Source organism: Dermacentor andersoni, chromosome 7 (assembly GCF_023375885.2).
Source record: "Dermacentor andersoni chromosome 7, qqDerAnde1_hic_scaffold, whole genome shotgun sequence".
In the NCBI taxonomy this organism is placed as follows: Eukaryota; Metazoa; Arthropoda; class Arachnida; order Ixodida; family Ixodidae; genus Dermacentor; species Dermacentor andersoni.
The window spans coordinates 175,087,827-175,102,444 of NC_092820.1; the positions used below are offsets into that span (position 1 = coordinate 175,087,827).

At 48.6% G+C, this 14,618-nt stretch overlaps 1 protein-coding gene and 1 long non-coding RNA gene across 5 annotated transcripts in view; one reads left to right on the forward strand and one right to left on the reverse strand.

Annotated features, from left to right (window-relative positions):
- The window catches only part of LOC126532996 (uncharacterized), a 671,944-nt gene that overhangs the window by 100,593 nt on the left and 556,733 nt on the right, over positions 1-14,618 (forward strand). The window lies entirely within an intron of this gene.
- On the reverse strand, positions 8,793-11,688 carry LOC140219531 (uncharacterized). The gene is made up of 3 exons (XR_011895867.1): positions 11,541-11,688; positions 10,579-10,717; positions 8,793-9,575 (listed from the first exon to the last, which is right to left on the reverse strand). It is a non-coding gene; the product is annotated as an uncharacterized lncRNA (long non-coding RNA).

Below are 14,618 nucleotides of genomic sequence, written 5' to 3' on the forward strand. Positions count from 1 at the left end.
CTTGACCAAAAAGCAGCTGCAGCGGCGAATGCACCGCTCTGTCTTGGCTCGGTACCGCTTTCTGTCTGGTGCCGTTTTACTTACCGACGGCAACAAAAAGTGTTGATGGCGCATGCAACGTCACCACTCCCCCGGTTGGGTGGCGGGAGATATTAATTTTAAAAAAGGTGTTCGGACCCTTCAGAAGCACTTTTCTCATAAACTAAGTCTTTTCTTGGCATGAGAAAAGCATTGCGAGATTTCTGGAATGGTATCTAAACAGTCCACCTTGACTTAGTATTTGCTTTTAGTGTCTCTTTAAGCTTGGAGCGCCTATTTAAAACTCCCTTATGGCGACGGCCAAAGAAGTTTGGGAAAACGAAGTTCTAGTCGCTTAGTCGTGGGACATTTTTGCACGTGTTTGCGTTTTCCTCTTTGTTTTGCCCAACGCCACGTAGAGAAATAAAGGATGAAAGAGGGGTGTGCTCGAATTGTGTTCGAGGAAATGCGGTATGCGCAGCGCTGGCGCTCTGTGTCCCAAACTGCTTGGTGTTCGCAGGCTTGCCGAGCCCACCTCTCCTGCTGCCTCTCACGTTTTTTTCGCACACGCGCCCTGATGGGCGGATGTCGCGGTGTTCGCGGTCCATGCGGGTCGGCGGGCCATCCATCGGGCCGCGTTGTCTATCTGTCGCCTTCTGTCCTCCGCGGCCGTTCTCACCGCCCCCTCCTTTGCTAAATCTATCACCGCAAAGTGCTCGCACAACGACCTGCTTACTTTTTCTACATTTATTCTTTTCGGCTCAGCTCGTAATTCCGATGGACATTTGGAGGCGGTGGCGCGATTCTTCCTTCGCGTCGTTCGGAAGCCAGCTTCTTCTCCACGAGTGCTGTACCTAAACACTGCGCCGCCGCACTAGTCATTTCCATTGCGGGTACTGACTCGGCTTGGACTGCTCTCTTGTCTTATTGCTTCTTCCACTGCCCTTCCCCCCCCCCTTTTCTTTTTTTAGACGCACGCGCTTTTTCTCTCGTTTTTTTTTCTTTGTCCTGCAGTAGTTGTCATATTCTATTCGTCCGTGGCCGCGGCGAGTGTTCCGCTACGCTGGCCTCCGCGGTCGGCGCTAGTCTTTGCTCTCAAGTATTTTGGCAATGGAACGGGACCAGCTGCTGACCCTGCGCTCGCCGTCTTATTACGCAGCTGCGGCGGAAAAGCGCACGCCATTATGCTCGTCTCGTCGGCGACGCGCCTTGTCTACGCGTACATTACACATCGCGGCTCTGTTATGCCCGCACGAGCGAGCCGGAATAAAAGCCGGAGGTCTCCTCCCGCGAGTCTGCGTCGCATTCCGCTTGTTTATGCGCTCGTTATTTGTCCCTGCGTCGCGCGATCTGTCTGCGCTCGCACGTGCCAACCGCCACGCGGGACTGTGCACTCTGCTTTATGACATCGTGCAGTAGTTCTTGGACCGAAATATCCGTTGCCTAGCCGGACATGACGAAAGCGCTGACGTCAAAATCACCGCGGCTTACTCGGGAGCGTCCCCATTAGATTACGTGGCAGTCGGGCAAGGTCAAAATCACCGCGGCTCACTCAGAAGCCTATCCCATTAGGTTCTATGACAGTCGGGGAACGCAGCACGACGTCCCGAAGTGCACATCGTCCTTGCGCTATCTAGGAGGCGTGGGCCATGCTCGCCGAAACTAAATGGCTCCAGAAACAAGAGGCCAGCGCCGCCACAGCGTGTGTGTACGGTTGTGCCTGGCGGTCCTCCTGGACGAAGGATGCTCACCGGAGGACGCGTGCAGCTGTGGAATGCCATTCGCGCTTCATCGTCGTTTCGACGCCAAATAGCTGGCGACGACACCATCGTCACGTCAAGCTAATTCGCAAGCGATTATGTGACGAGTGAGACGAGTGAGTGAGTGTGACGAATGAGACGAGTTTCGGGACACCAAACTGTAACGGGGCCATCGGCCACGTGTAAAGGGCCTACGCTGATGACTTCGTGGGAACAGCGTCGACCGCGGTTTCATATGAAATTGCATCATCATTGCATCGAGGGCGTGTCGAAGGTTGGACACCAGAAGCGGAGTCCGGTGGGGTGGTGCGACACCACGTGTGGGATTTTGCAGACTGTGCGACAGTTTCGATTGGCCGAGAAAAAGGACATTGAATTACCTCGTCGAGTGAAAGAGGGAAATCAACTGATTAAATAGGGGATCTTGAGTATTGTGAAGTGTGCTCGGTCATGCAAAGACTTTAGCGTGTAATGTGCTCTTAGAATCACGGAGCCGTTCTTGTAAACGATCACCATGTAAATTTGTACATAAAACGTTTTCTCATTTCCTCGGACGTCGCTGTAAGACTCTTGTTTATCTCGGCACCCGACACGGCACCAGCCATGGAACCTTCGTGGCCGCTTGGACCCTGTTGTAATCGCACCGCTGGCACGAGTTGTTGTAATCTCAGTGCTGACGCCCGTTGTTGCAAATGGGTCGCAAGCCCCAAGGGTAGCGTTGGCCTGGCGGCCTGGGGCACTGGAAGCATCCGAAGGTCCCGGCAAAGCATGAGTCAACTGGTAACAGAACAACTTGTTTATTCTAACATCGCAAAAGAGCGGGCGGTCAGGTCGACCGAAGTGGAGAGACGGGAGAGCACGTTACTCAACAGAAGAAATCGGAGCCTCTCTCTCGGCGTCCGGGGGCAGCTGCTCTTATACTCTCGGAGTCGAGGGCAAGAAGGAACGTCTCGGGATGAGACCACGTGACTCTGGGCCCGGACAGGCTGAGAGACATGTTGAGACGAGTGTAGTGATTTCTGAAGTGAAGGCGCTAAAAAGACGGAAGACAAAGAAGAAACACACACACACAGGGCGCCCTGTGTGTGTTTCTTCTTTGTCCTCCGTCTTTTTAGCGCCTTCACTTCAGAAATCATGCTTAACCAACACGCCCAACTATCCATCCTAAGAGTGTAGTGACGCATCGCCGAGCCGGCGCCGATCACACCTCCTCGCTTCACACTTGGGGAGCTCCTCTCCCCGGCTGCTGCGCTTTGACAAGCGTGGCACACACACACACACGCACACACGAAGACACGTGGCACTGAAACACGCCTGGACGCGCTTGGCGGGGAGGCTTTGCGGGAGCTCCGAACGGGCCAAAATGTCCGCCGCTTTGAACGAAGCCCCGGCGTCCGTTGCATCCGCGCCGGCTATACCGCGCGTCGTAGGCGAAACGTAACAACCCCGAACTTCACAGCAGTACTCAAGGCGCAGAACTGCGTCCGTCCCTTTGCCCCTTTGGGTTATCCGTGATAAGAAGTAATAAAGGCGTCTAGAGGATGCGGATCGCGTGTCGTCGTCATCGTCGTCGGATGCAAATGAGTCCGCCGCTTTCGGAGAGGCCGCTGGTCTCGCGCCGCACATTCTGCAAGCATCACTGGCGGATCCAGAGAGAGAGAGAGAGAGGTTCGGAGGAGGGGTGCAATGCTCCTTCCCAATACAAACATGCCGCGCCTTCAATTCGGAAAATTGGCTCGATGCGGCGATACACTGGATCCGCCCTGGGACTCGTGATTATTATTCCTTTTATGATCACACTGGCGATGCAAAGGGGTCACTGGAGCTTTACCGCATCGGCTTCTGAGGAAAATGCTCTTGTGTACAAGAGCAGTCTCCAATGTATATATACATTGGAGACTGCATTGGTACAGTTTCCAATGTACATTGGAAACTGTACAAGCATTCGCGTCGCGCACGCGATTTGATTAGACAACACTTTCACATAGTGTGACTGCGCCACGCAGTGATTGGCCGTTGAGGAACGCGCGACTGCTGCGTTTTCAAGCACAGAAAGAAGTGCGGGCGACTTGCCTATCACTGCCCTTCAAAAGTATATAGGAGAAGTGTGCTGTATTTCAAGACAGATGTCGGTTTGCGCACTGAATCGTAGAAAAAGAAGAGTTTTCAAAGATCGATTGAGGCAGAAAAAAAGCTGCACGCGGCTGATGCATATACACGCAGTGCGTGATTGAATGCATCACGAAAAGCCCGCGTTCAAAGTGCCCGTCGCATTGTTCCGAGTCTCAATTGCCGAGGAACCCGAGAGCCGACCTCCTTCGCAGATATATGGTGTCCGCGTCTTTCTGTCGTCCGTGCCCATCATGTGATCTTTCCCTGCATTCGTTAAACGCCATAAAAATAGAATCGTAAGAAGAGGAGCAGTATTTATCTAAAAATGAATATTTAGACCTGCCACTGGTTTTTGTCCGCTGCTCGCCGACTTCTTGTCCGAGTCTTCCGCTGTTTCCTGGTCAAGGGAACGCAGTGAAGGCACATCACCAGAAATCGAATATGCCTCCAAAGTCGCTCCTCCTGTTCGGTCGCAGAGTGCGAAGCACAGTTCGTTCATTATTTGGCTTGTTTTACACGAGCGCAAACTGCACTTGGTCCTTTCAACTTCACTACATATTCGGAATTACGGCAAGATATGCCGAGTTTGACGGTCCTCGATGAAAACTGATGCAAATTAAAGCTTATGATGCATGGTTGTGTCTGCATGCGTCAACGAAGTGCGTCTCCATAAGAATTTGGCGCAGTTTTTGCTTGCTCGTATGCGCGGTCATTTGACGCTGTGCTGCAGACTTGCTTCATTTGTGTAATTCGCGCTTGCGAAGCGGCAGGCTGCTGCCCTTGCAGTATCTACGATTTCTTGTGTCTAAAGGCTTAGCGCAGGTGCATTCATGTACCCCAGGGGCCGTATTCTGTAGCGGTTCCTTTGGGAACCGGTTCCCTTTGGCTGTTACGTCTGGATTACGTCACTCGGAGAAAGAGTGGAACGGGGCGGCGTGAGGGGAACCAATCAACGAGCGGCGGTCTGCCGGAAGATCACGTCATCATTTTTGTTTGTACTTAAGGGACGGTATAGCAATTGAAGGATGTTGCTGGTTTGATAAAAAAACATTGGTTTGTATAGAACACTTGCAAATATATTTTCAGTAATAAATGTAAGCTTGCGGCGCAGACCGCTACTGGGAGTTGTATTTTTATTTGTGTTGTTTTCTTATTTAGTCGCTAGGTGGTGTGCCATACGTTATGCAAACAAGTTGCCTCGCTTTGTTTACGTTTTGGACTTGCGAGTTTGCGCGCCGAATCCGAAACTGGGTCCTCATGTTTGAGCGAGGCAGCGCGATATACTCGTGTCATTCGTTGAAGAGCACCCCTACCTTGCGAAGGCGTCGTGTGTGCTGGGTCAACAGCTGACGGCGGCGCGCAAGGAGGAGCTCTGGCAGCAAGTGACTGCCTTGCTGAACGCTGAGGGCCCGGCAGTGAAAACTGCAGCCCAATGGCGCGGCGTGTGGAAGAAAGATGTGTATAACGCCCGCCGTGATGCAGCCGCCTTGCACGCCGAAAGCAGGTAAGCACACTCGTTGACGGAGCTTTTGCGCACCATATTCTAACAAACGTGTTAATCACAGAGGAACCGGAGGAGGCAGCCTGCCCGGACCGCGAGGGCGCGTCCTCTCCCTAGTTGGAAGGGCGAGCGCCATCGGAGTCTGCCCGCCGTTCTTCGAGCCCGACGAAGAGGTGAACATCAGCGCATGGGTTTCAATAGGTCAACGCCAAGTCGACGCGCTGTCGCGATTTATGGCAGCACACACGCTTTTAATTTTTCAACTTTGCCCCGTGCGGTCCGTTTATGGAACGCACTACCAGATACCATTGCATGCCAATATAAACACACTGCATTTCGCAATCTTCTAAACGATCAATATGCCGTTGCAACCGTCTAAACACGTCATGTCTTTTTGTAATTTCCTTGCATTTTTTCTACAAGTTAAAGAATTTCAGTGGTCCCAATTTCTTTACTATACTTACTACTGTATAACATGCAAAAATGTTTACAATGTTATTATGCTATTATGTTGTTGTTTACCATTTATTGTTATTGCTCTACATATTGTATTTGCTAATGTAATAATTTTCCATGTTCTGTGCGTACTCCTTTCATTATGCTGACGTTTATTTCTTTCCCGATTCCATACTAATATGTTACCGTATTTCCCCATTTACACTATACCTTCTCGAAGGCCTGTAAGGTACATGTAAATAAATAAATATTTACAATGTTTGCAGATGACTGTATAGTATATAGGGTCATCAACAGCGAATCTGACCAACAAGCACTACAACACGATTTGGATTTGATTGCCATATGGTGTGAAAAATGGAAAATGTCACTGAATGAGAAAAAGAGTGTCCACGTCACCTTTACCGGGAAGAGCTCATACGACAGCAATCGTAACACTTAAATAATGCTACTCTTGAACAAGTGTCAGAATATAAATACTTAGATGTATTTTTTTCTGCTGATCTAAGGTGGAACAGACACGTTACTCATGTTAGGAACAAGGCTGTCGGAGCATTAGATTTTTTGAAACGTAACTTTAGTAGCTTGCCACAGAAACTTGGAGAGCACCTGTATTTCACACATGTGTGCAGTACACTGGAGTATGCGTGTGTTTGTTGGGATCCATATGCTACAGAACTTGTAGATAAACTAGAAAAAGTGCAGAACAGGGCAGTTCGGTTTGTCCTTGGCAATTATGACAGGATGCTTAGCATGACAGAAAGCAAAAAAGCATTAAATTGGCATCTTCTTGAACACCGTCGCCGAAATCTCAGATTAAAATTTCTTCATAACATATACCACTCTAATACGGGGATAGCCAGGTAATTGTATTTTCAGCCGCCCACATATGTTTCTAAAAGGCGAGATCACGAATTAAAAATATGTGAGATTCCTTTTGACCCTCTATTGCATGAATTCTGAAAGTCATTTTTTCAGCTTTCATTATTGATTGAATGAACAAACACGACTGTAATAATAAAGATAAAGCTTTGTGCCAAATATGGCACACCATGAAGATGGCTGAGCGCTCTCGCTGCCATGGGCGAAAAACAAAGCTTCACGGACGGTGGCCTTTTAATGTGATGTGGGGAATGAAATGAAACAGTTGTTTGCTGCGTTCAGGCACAGATGAATGTTTCACTTCCTCTATCTTACCAACGACTTGTTTGTGCAAGGTGGTCGCTTACATCTTTGTTTCTTCTCGTCAAATTCTGGCCAGTGGCTGACTAGGTCAGATCGGTCGTCTTTGGGTGGCATTGCGGCCGCTGGTCCCTGTGCTTTTTTGACTTGAACATGGAATTCGATGTCCTGACTAGAAGTCCTTCCTGGTCGCTAGTTGGGTAGGCACTTGTTATGCGAGGTAAGGCATTCTGCAACTTCTGCTTTTAATTGAGCCAGCGGTAGTACTTGTCTCCTCCTAAGCTGCTCCTGCACCCTCCTGTACAATACCCATGCTGTTACTACCGATAAGTCTAGCATAGGTGTAAAAATTCGAAAGTGCCATTTCTTCGACATCTGATATGTATGCAGTAAAGACCAAACAGAGAGTCCAGCAGGTCGACACCACCCATGTGCCTGTTATGGACCTTTACTGCGCTGGGGCAATCAATTTCGCGAAACACCTTGGCGGAGGTAAACCAGCGGTAAACCAGAGGTAAACCAGTAAACCAGTCTTTTAGACTGGATCTCTCCCAACAAAGCTCGACAGAAATGTCACGGCGCGGTTATCGTATCAACGCACACACGATAACTCTACGTCATCTATCGCGCTTGTGAGTGCCTCTGAAGCACCACTTCCTTTACATATCAGTTCCTTTTCCCTTTTCAGGCGGCTGTTTGGTAGACAATTCGCCCTCACCGTACCGATCGTCAAAATTACATCTTGTGATAGAGTGACCTGCAGCTTCGCGCTATTGAACAGATGGCAGCACGTTATCATATTTTGTATTTCAAGTTCATACTGTGCCAAATATGGCACACACCGATTTCGGTTTCTCTGCTGTAGTTGCAGGCAAAATTGAGAAAACTAGTAACTGCCTTGAATTGGCGAGGCCAAAAAATATGCCACAATAATTTTTCTATGTTTCTGCGGTCGAACTTTTCAGAGAAAAAAAAAACCAATTGCTCGTGTTTGCCCCCTCCGAGTTTCACGTCGCATCCGAAAATCTACTTCACCTCTGTTTTGTGTATCACTCAAGAGATGGCAGCACTTGCCCATAATAAGTGCGCATAACTACGAGATTTACTCTTACGGTATCACATTCTCAACTGGGAATCTCACACACGCAAAAAAGAATGGTAACCGGTATGTGCCAAATATGGGACGCCATGCAATAGAGGGTTAAAAGCGACGCTTTCCGCTACTCTATGTTCGTACTACAAGAGACTGGAATACTCTACCACCTGACACTGTCTGTATTTGTTCAAATGATGATTTCTTCCATGCTTTATGAGTGTAATTCTGAGTGTTCATTTATATGAGTTGTACCCTCCCTGCTGTAATGCCTGAATGGCGAAGCAGGTACCCAATGAATAAAATGAATAAATAAAGAATTGTTTATATTGTTGCACCTTGTTAAGCAGCAATTACGAGCATAATGTGAAATCATGTGTGCAAGAAATGCAATGTTGAAGCAACTCTTGAGTTTAAACAAAGCAGTAGTAAGCTTGAGTGTCTGCTATTTAAAGAAATCCTGCTCCAATAAGTGCTTGACATGTCTCGTTTGTTGCTATACGTTTCAATATGTGCTATACAGATTGCTGACGACATTTCAGTTGCTGTGTAACTCATGCTGCTCTTGCGTGTCACACATGAACAGACATCTTCAGCTTTGGAACAATGCATACTGCACAGTAAAATAGGCATTGCAAAGCAATATTCAACAATGCAAGATTGGTTGCCATTCACCTTGGAAATAACCTTTATTTAAAGAAAATTCCCTGGCGAGACAATATTCAAAAGCACAGTGAACAAAGCAAAGGAGTAACATAATGGCACATGGTTATTTGTCACTGCATGTGTGTCTGTCATGCTCAACATAGACAAATCATGTGCTTTTCACTACTGCAGTATGCAGCATACTATGATTAGCCACATGTGAGCACACGCAATGTGTTATGTTGAAGTGCACGGCCTATTTACTTTCATGAAAATAAAAATAAAACATGTTACACCAGCACATGTCTCCGCCTCATTTGCCAGCGAATGCGCCGGCGCACACTTTGCAGGTAGGCAATGCGAAAATTTCTGGGCAGCCGAAACACACCAACTATGGATTCACGCACCGCACGGCCTCTTTGAAACAAAGCTCGAGAAGGCTGTACAGGGTGCGCCTGCGGTGGCACCTGTACTTGAAGCGGCACTTGTGCCTGGGCTGGCTCCTGTGCGCTGTCGTCATGTGCACCGTCATCACCTGGGTCGTCTGGCAGAGGCACGCCTGCTGCAAGGCAGAGGTTATGCAGTGCTGCACAAGCTGCAACAATAGTGGCTGCTTTCTGAGGCGAGTAGTGGAGCACCCGATACCTCTGCAGGCATCGGAAGCGGCTCCTGACGACTCCTATGCACCGCTCAACGGCATTTCGCATTGATGCGTGTGCCTCATTATAGCGCCCCTCTGCCGTGAGGCGATTTGGGTGACCAGGCACAGGAGTCATGATCCATGGCTCTAGCGGATACCCAGAGTCCCCTGTAAAGTGTTGCACGTCAGTGAACGAACGTGGATACATTAAGGCACAATGCAAGAACACAGTCTACGCCAGGGCCCTTTTACAACAGCAGCGGGTCTTGGATTTATTGTTGCAATATCTATCGAACATTGACCTTCCCAGAAAGTTGTAAAGAAAGTTCGACTCATTTTAAAGAAAAGCCCAATTTCACCTGTTGTCTCGGCTGCAAATCTCATTCTCGGGTTAAGTTGGACATGTAATATTTATTTCATACTCGTGGTTTTCTGCTCCGCTCATCCCATTTGCTTCTCCCTAAATGTACATCCTCCACTAAAACTAATTAGCTCTTATCTCTTCAGAAGTGTTATTTTATAAAACACTTCTAAGGTCTACTCTCGAATATGCTGCCAGTATCTGGGATCCTTACTCTACCTTTCGTACCTCTTCTCGTGAAGGTACCCGAACTCGAGCTACCTGTTTGATCCTTTCTAATCACTCCAGCACCACATGTCACTGCAACAAAAAAAATTGCAGACATTGTGACACAAAGAAAAATAGCGCAACTTGCACTATTCTACAATATATACTACACCGATCACTAACGTCGATGCCGAAAGTTTCACGCACACGCTTATTCCTTCGTTCCAAGGACAGTGACCAGGCACCAGCTACCCGAGTCCATTGTCACCAACCCTTTTCCATCATACTTGAAAACTGCCATTTCGACGTGTTCTGTAGAATTACACCCCTGCCTGTAACGCTCCACGTGGCATTCAGTGTATTGAAATTAATAAGTAAATAAACAGAATAACATGTCAGCTGTTGTATACATGCTGGTAAAAATATCTGCCTTCTAAGAGAGACATGTTTCTCTCGATAGTCGCTGTAGGTTCATTAGGTACTGCTGCATTCACAACACATTTCTAGCAAATCACGCTTTCTTAAAGCTTGCTAGGATGCAAAACTATTTGACTGTGTATGTTTTACATGTGGAAGAAGCACTGCTACTTTAGGTGCACTTACCAAGCAAGACTTCTCCATGAAGTAACAGGCCACGAGTGAGGCGGCGGCGAAATGCAGAATGCCTCCAAACGAAATAATCGTGGCACGATCCCGGAAACCGTGGGTCAATTGCCAGGATATTCAGCTTTGCATCACACACCTCGTAAGGGAAAGCAAAGAGAAGGTGTCAATGCCACTGCAACAAATATCTGGCACAAACTTTTGCTTACAACACTACTTGCCAATCAGTTACTGTTCAGTCAGCCAACACAATTACAGAAAAGGAGATATCAACATACGCAGTAGGCAGTTGAACTAATCATCAGCATGATAACAATGTCATCTTAACCTACAAATGCAATGTTGGCATGTGTACATGTGCTCATGTATGGCGTGCGGTCACAACACAATGTGCAAAATAATTGCTTTGGTTTCTTCCGTCCATATTGTACAAGATTCTGCTAGAGAGTGCCACCTGTGTTTTTTTTCTTGTTTTTCCAGACAAAGTGCCTATTACAAGCGAAAGAACGCGGAAGTGGCAGCATGTGCCGTAGCAACAGCTAGAGCAAATGGGTGTCCACACATTCTCATTCTCCCTCACACCATTTTCATTGATGGGATGCTCCTTTTCACGTTTACAGTCTGTTGGCCACAATGCTTTAGTTTTACGTCGAATAAGAATCACAAGGGCTCGTCTTCTGTTAGGATCGCTTGCAGACGAAGACTCCCTTCACTGCTACGGCGTCTATTCCGGTTTAAGTCGCGCGTAATGTGTTTACATTGTAGCATCGAAAAGGCTATTCAACTGTGATTAGAGAGCACTGAAAAAGTGCGGCCGGGTTCTATTGCCAAGATCAAAGTTGTCATTACACATACAACACAAACGCTACTTTCTCGAATAGGAAAATAACGAAACGAAGTTTTTTACAACGTGCACTCGCGCAATCACATATCGAAAATATTTGTCAATGAACAATACTCACGACCATGCAGTTGAGGGCGTAATACCCTTTACGGCTCCAGTACGATTCCGTTTCGCCGGGGCCGAGCTTCTTAGGGCGAACGATGGCTATCAGACTCCCGTCCACACATCCTAGAACTCATGGAATTTTTCCACGGCTAAGAAAGCGTTCCTTGACGGCGGCTTTCTGTTGCGCCGTGGATGGGAATCTAACCCATCCTTTTTTTTTTGCCCACAACCGTAATGGCCTTGGCGACGGCTGTAATGATCCGGCTGACCGAAGGATGCGACAGTGCAATCGCTTCTTCATTCCCGACGCACTGTTGAAAGCTCCCGGTGGCAAAAAACCGCAGCGCGCACAGCACTTTCATCGTAGTGTCGACACCACGAAATATTTGAGGTCCGAGATGTCCTTCCAGCTCATCGCAAAGACGTCACACTATGTCTTTGGAGAGCCTAAAATGCGTTCGAAACTCTTCTTCGGCCATGCCGAACGCGTCGCGTCGTTGCCTCTCGTCGCGTCGTTGGCGTCGTTGTCTTTCGGCACTCGCCAGCAACACAACCAAAGGAGCCGCCATTGCCGTCTCTGTCTCGTCTCGTCTAGGTGCCGGCTCGTCAGCTGGCGCGAGATTAGCCGGCAGCCACGGTTGCCCTAGCAACCCTCGACATCATGCTCGCCCCCGCGCGCGACCCTCGAGAGAACCACTTCTCCGCGGTTCCTCTCCTAGCAGGGAACCGGTTCCTTTCCAGAAGATTGGCAACCTGTGTGACGTCATCAAAATTTGTCGTCCCGCCCACCAGGGATGACGACAACGAAACGCCGACCAATGGCAACAGCCCAAAGGAACCGGTTCCCAAAGGAACCGCTACAGAATACGGCCCCAGGTTTTTGTTTCAGTTGTGACAGTGTTATCGTTCTCCTGCATGCAGAATAAAATACAACCGAGCAGAGCGCAAAGAACTCCGCTCTTCTCTAGACGTGCAGGCAGCGTCGCGGTCACCTGCACCATGATGCATGGATGTACGCGCCACTTCATAGGCCATGAAAGTTGCGAGCGCCAACGTTCGAGGATTATCGTGTGCACATAAAGTTCATCTAGCCGCTGTTGCAAGAGGGAACACGTATCTTGCGCCACGTGTATGCGACAACATAAACACAGCAATTTGCCGTGGTTCTTGAATGACTTCATCATAGCAGAAAGAAAGCGCTGATATTTAGCTGGAGTGGCTTTGAAATGCACGCGACACCGTCTCTTCGACGAGAGGCTATGCAGGCGTGTCAATGTCATGTCAATGCCGGACCTCAAAAAGCCAGTTGGGAGAAAAGCAGCTCGGTGGCGCGCTGCGTTTGAGAGAAGTTTTCTCGTCGCCATGGAAAATGAAGATTCGCGGACCGTGACGTCACGAAGATGCGGCAAAGCTGTCTTCGCATTCAGTGCAGGTGATGCACGCGATGAAATGTTCAAAAAGTAATTCGCAAAGGTGGTGGTTGAAAGCTGAAAACAGCGAAGAACTTGTCAACGAATAGCCGTATATGCTCTATTTGCGTGGCCTATGCGCCTTTGTTTACAAACACGAAGCATGTTTACACTGTAGAGCATGTGCGCGTACCGGTCAAAACTGTCCAATGAAAGGTCTCTCTGATTTCCTTGCACCTTCCGAACTACGGCGAGCTCGCGTCGTGCAAGTACAGCGGGGCACCTTGGCGCCTCGCGGTTCTTGCGAATAGAGGCGATCAGCGAACGAGCTTTTGCGTCGCCTCCCGAGGGAAAGCCTCTCGAACGAGAGCGAGCTAGCCCGCTGCAAGCGTTTACACCCATGCACCATCAAATTTGTGCCTCGCCTCCTTATGCCGAATGGCAGCGAGATATATGGTGCCCCGTGTAAGTTGTGCCGAAATTTAAAAATATATATATGCGAGTACCACGTAGTGTGAGGGTTGGAGTCGGGCATGAAATAAGTGGTAGCTGGCCCAGGTAGCTGGCCGTTCAACTCACCCACACTTGGGACGTGGTTGCAGGGAGGAACTTGCTCTCATCGAGAACTAGGAGTGCGGGATTTATTTGCAATATTTACATTAAGACAGGAGATACATTTCATCAGTCTAGCATGACTGGAAAATGGAGCACGAAAGACGAAGCACCAAGCACGAAGCACCCCGAGCAGCCGAAAACTGCTTCTTAAAAACCCGCTGTCCTCCCTAGATTCCTAGGTGAAAGAAAACTGCCGTCCAGTCAGAGCGTCCACAGTCGTCGGAGGAGTAGTCGACCCGCCTTTGAGGCGGAGGGTGCACACACTCACATCCGCACTTTGGATTCACATAACACACCGAGCGGAGAGGGTCCTCCTAGACATGGGTTGTCACGCTTGACCCCAGCCGGCGCCTCTTGATTGCAGAGCGGACTCCTCAGGTAGCCGCCGCGACTGTCAGCAGACTGTGATGAACGCTGGGGCCCGTGAAAACGCACCTCAAAACACCCTTTTCCAGGAGTTCTCTTGCTCCAAGTAGACCGTGAAAGCGACAGCAGACCAACTAACAAAACTTGGTCCGCCAAACGGGGCTAACCTTCCTGGCGTCGTCGGTTCTCCGAAGGAAGCGCGTTGTTGTCTTTCGAAAGCGACTCGTCGCAGCGGGCCGGGAATTGTTCGAATGTCGCTACCCCTGCAGGTCGATCGAAACAGCTGCAGTGGGCTGGGAAAGGTTCGCAGGTCAGTACCCCTGCAGGCTGATCGTAACAGTAGCAGGACAGAACCAACGTAATGTTGTGTGCCGTCGTTGGAGCAAGTCAGACAATATGTTTTGGTATTTCGCCTAATTAAATAATTAGGTATTATTAATTATCAACTGCTTAAATATTTGGAGTAAGCATCAACGAGACCATGCTGAAAAATTTCCAGATGCATCTTTCTGTTGCTCAATAGGTGCTACATAAAAGTTTTTTCCGAGCCTGACAAAAAAATTTTCTTTAAGGCTTGGGAATAACCTTTATGTAGCCCGTACTGAAAAGAAAGCCCGCGAAATACACAAAAGTGCCGCGCGACTGACCGCGTGGAACATGCGTCATATAGTATTTGATTAGTTGAATAAATAATAACTGTG